Genomic DNA, 7,557 nt, shown 5'->3' on the forward strand with positions numbered 1-7,557 from the left:
AAATAGAAGTGAGTGCTTCCCAAAAGGGTTGGCCAGAAGATTGCAAGAATGTTTTCCCCTAGTATATTTAAATGGCAATCAATTTTTAAAATCCATTTACACCCATTTTGAACTCTGTGCCACAGAAGTCAGCATTTAAGTATGTGCGCGTGTGGTGCCCCAGTGGGTGTTATTATGGAGTTGACGCTGCCGTGCACAGATAGAGTGTGCTTCAGTTGGGCAGGCCTGGGTTAATATCTTTACTGAACCACCTACTAATTGTCATACTGTGCAAGTCACTGCACTTCTCTGAGCCACAGTGTACTCGTCCATGAATGAGAGTACTATAGGTAACTCCCAGAGTTGGGAGGATTAAATGAAATGAGAATACCATGAGTGTACCTAGGAGAGCTGAGCCCTTCTTATCCCATTCCCCTAACAAAGCTGTGAGATCTTTGCAAAGCCTTCGCCTATTATCTTTATCTTGGGTCTGCAGTGCCACATAGGGGGTATTTTATAAAATATGTGCTCAAATGTTTATTGATTAATTAACAGATGAGTGAGTGTGGGAATGGATTATATCTTTCCTTATATCTGTAGCACTAGCCAGCAGTAGCATGTTGAATGGTGATCCCCTTTCCCCAAAATACATCCAGGTCCTAACCCCCAGAAACTGTAAATGTGACTTTATTTGGAAAGAGGATCTTTGCAGATATAATTAACAAAAGGATCTTGAGATTATCCTGGATTATCTGCGTGGAATCTAAATCCAATGACGAGTGTCCTTATGAGAGACAAAGAGAAGACACAGGCGCAGAGAAGGCCATGAGAAGATGGCGGCAGAGGTTGGGGTGGTGCAGCCACAAGGAAGGCCTGGAGCCAACAGAAGCTGGCAGAGAAAAGGGACGGCTTCTCCCTCGCAGCCTCCTGAGGGAGCAAGGCCCTGCCTACACCTTGATTTCTGACTTCTTTTCGAATTTTGGCCTCCAGGACAGTGAGACAATGAATTTCTGTTGTTTTAAGCCACCCAATTTGTGGTCATTTATTGCAGCAGCCCTAGCCAATGAACGTACCAGCATGTAGGAGGCATTCATGCTTCACACTGGAACTCAACACTTAAACACTGTGAGTGGTCAAGTGATGGGATTCTGACTCCTATGTTGAGATCAAATGCTTACACTCTGCTATATGCCCAAAGCATTTTATGCAAGTGGACTAAACTATGAACTGGAAATTTGGGGCACAGGACATTAACCTTTAAAATTCCTTTGCAAAAGGAGCCAGAGATTCTGACAAGCCACTCAGGTGACACTGCTTACTTTCCTTGAAGAATATACCAGGTACTTTCTCTCGCCTGCCCCCAGCCAGCCATCCAGGGCAAATAGTGCTAATCGATAGTAATTGCTTCTTGCCGAGAGTCAGAGGTGCCCCCCAGGTATCGTAGGGAGGCACCAAAGAGCAGCTGGACATTCAATCTGGAGCTCAGGGTGGAACCACATTGGCACCTGGAATGCCTTCAGCCTCCACCTTGAGCTCTAGTTTCATGTGTCCAACTGCTCCTGACATCTCCCCCAGCTGTCTCCCACCTGATACACCCCAAACTGAACCCCCGATTTTCCCCACCTCCATCTGCTATTCCACCAGTCTTCTCCATCTCAGAAATAAGCCACTTCATTCTTTTTTTTGTTTTTTTTTTTTGAGACAGAGTCTCACTGTGTTGCCCCGGCTAGAGTGCCATGGCATCATCCTAGCTCACAGCAACCTGAAACTCCTGGGCTCAAGCGATCTTCCTGCCTCAGCCTCCCAAGTAGCCGGGACTACAGGCATGCGCCACCATGCCTGGCTAATTTTTTCTATATATTTTTAGTTGTCCGATTAATTTCTTTCTAGTTTTAGTAGAGACGGGGTCTCGCTCTTGCTCAGGCTGGTTTCGAACTCCTGAGCTCAAACAATCCGCCCGCCTCGGCCTCCCAGAGAGCTAGGATTACAGGCGTGAGCCACCACGCCCGGCCGCCACTTCATTCTTGCAGTCATGCTGTCCTCGATTCCTCTCCTGGTCTCACATTCCTCAGCTAATTGTGTTGGGGCTGCCTCGAAAATGTATCTAGAATCCAGTCACTTGGCACAATTTCCATTGCTGCCACAGACCACCATGCACCATGCCATTTGAAATGGTTCATTTTAAGAGGATTTTTGTTTTGTTTTTTGTTTTGAGACAGGATCTCACTCTGCTGCCCCAGCTAGAGTGCAGTGGTGTAAACATAGCTCACAGCAACATCAAACTCCTGGGCTTGAGCGATCCTCCTGCCTCAGCCTCTGAGTAGCTGAGACTCCAGGTGGTGTGCACCACTATAGCCTGCTAATTTTTCCATTTTTTGTAGAGATAGGGTCTTGCTATGTTGCTCAGGCTGGTGTTGAACTCCTGGCCTCAAGTAATCCCTCTGCTTTGGCCACCCAAAGTGCTAGGATTACAGGCGTGAGCCACTGTGCCTGGCCTAAGAGCTTTTTCCTGAGTGGTTTTTCTGCTTCTATCCCTGCCCTATGACATTCTATTTTCCACTAGGCAGCCAGAGAAACTTTTCTAAAACCTAAGTCAAGTCAAATGGCTTCCTAGCTCATTCAGAATAAAACTCAAAATCCTAATCCTGGTCCATAAGGCAACATGTAAACTGCTGCATCCCAATAACCTTCCTCTTTCTCCTCTGCTTGCATCTCTTATCATTATCCCTTCACTCACAACTCAAGGTCCCCTGGCCTCAGGGCCTCCTTGCTGTGCGTTCAAAATGCCAAGCACACTCCTATCCTTCCTTCTCCCAGATATGTGCCTGGTCCTGTCCCTGGCATCATTGCATATCTCATCCTATGGCCTTTCCCGGCCACCCTGTAAGACAGCATCCTTCCCATCACTCCTACCTTGCTTTGTTTTCCTTCTTTTCATATCGCACAGCTTGTCCGTAGAATGACCGTGGACATTAAGCTTAAAAATTCCTCACTCTCCTGAAAGATATCTACAATTTAATCAGAAATCTGCAAGAGTTGGGTGGCCTTTAGATTATGAAAGAAAAAAATAAAGGCCAAATTCTGGTCAAGTTCTTGAGTCTCTTAGACCAGGTGGGACTAGATGGACTTATCTACAGAGTAAAAGAAATGCAAAAAAACCAAAGCATGGCCATCTGGGTGAGAAGTCATGAATTACGTGAATATAAGGGACATGAGTGGAACCGCCGTCTTCTTTTTTAGGCATGTCATAAAAAGGACTTCAGTTGGGCAGTTAGAGCCTCAAAGATCTAGCCATGTCTGAGTCATTAAACTCAGCAAACCCCAAACCTGAAGGGGCTGATAGCATTGCTTCTTTAAAAATTATTTCAAGGCTGAGGAAATTTATGATTAACTATAAAAATGTTTAAGATAATCAGATCGTAACACTAATATGTATATATAAGTATTTTATATTAAAATGTATATTTTATATGCTTAGTATATTTATAAGAATTTGGTCTATAGGAACAAACACTTCAGCCTAGTAACACCCATTTGAAGAATGTGATAGCTGGGTGTGGTGGCGTGTGCCTGGAGCCCCAGCTACTCGGGAGGTTGAGGTGCGAGGATCACTTGAGCCCAGGAGTTCAAGTCCAAAGTGGGCAAAATAGTGAGCCTTTGCCTCTTAAGGAAAAAGAAAAAAAAAGAAATGTGTAATTGAGTAATAATTGATCTTGACTTAGGATTTTAATTTGAAACCTTATTAAGTTTATAAATATTGCTAGAACATTTAAGACACTTTAAGAATCACCATATTTATTTGCCTAATTTAATAGATTTATAAAAATTATTCAAGTGCCTAGGAAGATTTGTCAATAACACAAATGAGCTATTAAAAAATGAAATTGAATATACAAGATTTATAAATGTAGTTCCAAATGTTTGATAGTATTAGAATTAAGTTTGCAAATGGAATTAAACATTATTCAAATGACCTTTAAAAATGATAGCAAGTCTTATACAAGTAGATACGCAAGCTAAGCTTAAAACTTTGCCTTTTTTTAGGCCGGGCGCCGTGGCTCATGCCTGTAATCCTAGCACTCTGGCAGGCCGAGGCGGGCGGATTGTTTGAGCTCAGGAGTTCGAGACCAGCCTGAGCAAGAGCGAGATCCCGTCTCTACTAAAAATAGAAAGAAATTAATCAGACAGCGGTGTGCGCCTGTAGTCCCAGCTACTTGGGAGGCTGAGGCAGGAGGATCGCTTGAGCCCAGGAGTTTGAGGTTGCTGTGAGCTAGGCTGATGCCACGGCACTCTAGCCCGGGCAACACAGTGAGACTCTGTCTCAAAAAAAAAAAAAAAAAATACTTCGCTTTTTTTTAACATGTGATTTTAATAAATTATTAATTTCTAAAACCAAGATTCTAAAACCACATTGGAATTATCTTTTCTACACACCAAAACCATCAAGGACTTCAAACATTGTTTATATATCTCATTTACCCCTTGTTAGAATATAATCCCTGCAAAAATAGGTATTTTGCCTGTTAATTTACTGCTGTCCTTGCAGTCCGTAGGGCTAACTGGCATGTAGTAAGTGCTCAGTAAAACTGTGTTGTGTGAAAGTCAATACTCTTTGTCCCTATGTCCTGCGTGATTCCTGGGCATTCAGTACATCCTAAAGAGACCAAAGCCCAGTGACAGTATGGAAGATAGCCAAGATCCTGAATCAAGTCAGATCTAAGACTCTGAGGACAGACCAAGGACCCTGACTTCCTAGGCCCTCTGCTCTTCAAAAGCACCTATGTTTGCTGCCTTCTCCATGAAGTCTTTTTTTTTTTTTTGGAGACAGAGTCTCACTCTGTTGCCCGGGCTAGAGTGTCGTGGCATCAGCCTAACTCACAACAGCCTCAAACTCCTGGGCTCAAGCAATCCTACTGCCTCAGCCTCCCGAGTAGGTGGGACTACAGGCATGCGCCACCATGCTCGGCTAATTTTTTCTATATATTTTTAGTTGTCCAACTCATTTCTTTCTATTTTTTTAGTAGAGACAGGGTCTCGCTCTTGCTCAGGCTGGTCTCGAACTCCTGACCTCGAGTGATCCTCCCGCCTCGGCCTCCCAGAGTGCTAGGATTACAGGCATGAGCCACTGAGCCCAGCCCATGAAGTCTTCCACTAAACTCAGAGCATGTTCTATCGTCCACATGACTCAACCTCGTAAGTAAGGTTACTTGTACTTTTGTACTTGTTTCATCTCTTCTTCTGGTGGGCTAAAGAGCTCTACATTTCTATATCACCCCAACACTTTCACATGCCTTTTCCATGTGTGCATGAATGAATAGACAGATAAATGGCGCTTTCGGAAAGCGCACTTTTGTGCCCATTGCTGCGTAGATGTTAACAGCCCGGGCTTTGGAATTAGACGACACGACACGAGATCAAACCCCAATTCCATGGCGTGGCTGTATGTAATGTCAACCCGTGTTCAGGAAATATTGACAATGCTGCACGCTTTAAAAATAAACACTAGCCTCAATCTGCTTACCAGAGAAAATGAAGGGAAAAGCTAAACTCAGGACACCAGTGCAATCATTTTAAATTGTTTGCTTAAGATATGTCAATAGATACCTGCAGATGGAAGGGCTTACGGGGACACGAAGGCCTTTTGGAGAAGAGTTTCGACATGGTTTACATTTCAGCTTCAATATTTATAAACAGAACAAAATCCAGAGGGAAGGAGCCCGAGAAGATAAGCCTTTAGGTAAATAGTTCAGGAGGCACCAGAAGCTGCTTCCTGGGATGGGCCAACAAGGCTTAACAATGGGGTTGGTTGGGCACAGCTGGAGAAGCGGGTGGGGGGAGAAGTGGAATAGATCAGGATGTTAGACCAGCACTTCTCAAGTTTTAAAATGCACAGGAATCACTGGGGAGTCCTGTTCAAGGCAGCTTCAGGTTCATAAGTCTGGACGGGGCCTAAGATTTTGCATTTCTACCAAGCTCCCAGGTGCTTCTGGCGCTGGTCTATGGACCACACTTTGAATAGCAAAACATTCTCTGGTATGAAAGCATCATACATCCCTCCAAAAACAGAAGGAAAAGCAGAAGTACAAACAAACAAATAAAACCCCCTGCAAGCACAAATAAGGGCCAGTGTTTTGTTTTTATTCTTATCAGGTAGGTGTCTTAGAAACTGTATCTTAATATAAACCACCTTGAAAAGATGCTGGTAAGATTTATTTATTTGCTCAAGAAATATTTGTTGAGAATCTGCTAAGTGCCTTGTTCCAAATTTTGGTGTTACGGTGGTGAGCAACCATGCCACAGTCCCTGCCCTTGAGGAGTTTACATTCTAGTGTGGGGAGACAGACAATAAACTCATAAACACACAAAGAAATACGCAAGCAAAAACAGATGAAATTGTTTCAAGTTGTGACAAATACCAAAAGAAAATAAAACAGAGCTATGGGTTGGAGAGTGGCTTGGGAAGGAGAGCCGTTGTGAAAGGGTGAGAAGTAACCAGCCATCCAAAGTTCCAGGGGGAGAGTGTCCCAAGCAGTAAGAGCAGACAGAGCTTGGCAAATTTGGGGGCAGTAACTCAGTATAGTTGAGGTGCAGTGACCAATGAAAGAAGAAGTAGCCAGGGGCCAGATTGTGGTTCAGAGCTGGGTTTTTATTCCATTTGTGATGGGTAGCCCTTACAGGGTTTCTGAACAGAGAAGTGACATGAGCATTTAAAAAAAACCACTCTGATCAATTTAAAAATCACTAGTAGTGGCACAACCAGCCATGATGTGCCTCCTAGAATATAGGGGACACAGCATCACTTAAGAAATAGTCTTGCTGAATAATTAAGCCTTTAGATCTAATGTCTAGTTTATAGGAAATATAGGATTTGGTGAACAAATCAAAGCACTTCAAGAGGAAGTACTCAGGCAAATCCAGAAGATGGGACCACTGGCCTCCTTTCTTTTCAACAAATTCAGAGCATGGAATAAAAAGGGAGGGAGGGTACTTAAGAGTAAAAGAGAGTTAAGAGATATAACAATTAAATTTATGCAATATGTGCATCTTAATTGGATCATGGTTCCAATAAACCATCTGTAAAAGGCATTTTGGGGACAACTGGAAATGTTTTAGGGTGGAAACAGGGCCTTAGGAATTACTTTAATTGTGTTAGATGTCATAATGGCATTGCAGTTAAGGAGAAGAATGTCCTTATTTTTTAAAGATGAATATTGAAGAATTTAGGAGTGAAAACTCATGCTATTTGGAATTTCCTAATGACTTGCTTCTAAAGAATAGAATATAGCAAAAGGGATGGGATGTCACCTCTGAGATTAGGTTATAAAAGACTGTGACTTCCATCTTGCTGTCATTTCCTGTCTGGCTCTTCCGACCTGCTCACTCTGATAAGGGCTGGGGGAGCGGGTAATGGGGGCACTTGTTCAATGGGTTCAGAGTTTCAGTTTTGCAAGATGGAAAGAGTTCTGTGGATGGCTGCACAACAATATGAATGTACTTAATGCCACTGAAATGTATACTTAAAAATGGTTAATTTTATGTTATGTGGATTTTACCACACAATTTTTTAAGTCAAAATAT

This window comes from Propithecus coquereli, unplaced genomic scaffold (genome assembly GCF_000956105.1).
Source record: "Propithecus coquereli isolate 6110/MARCELLA unplaced genomic scaffold, Pcoq_1.0 Scaffold1, whole genome shotgun sequence".
In the NCBI taxonomy this organism is placed as follows: Eukaryota; Metazoa; Chordata; class Mammalia; order Primates; family Indriidae; genus Propithecus; species Propithecus coquereli.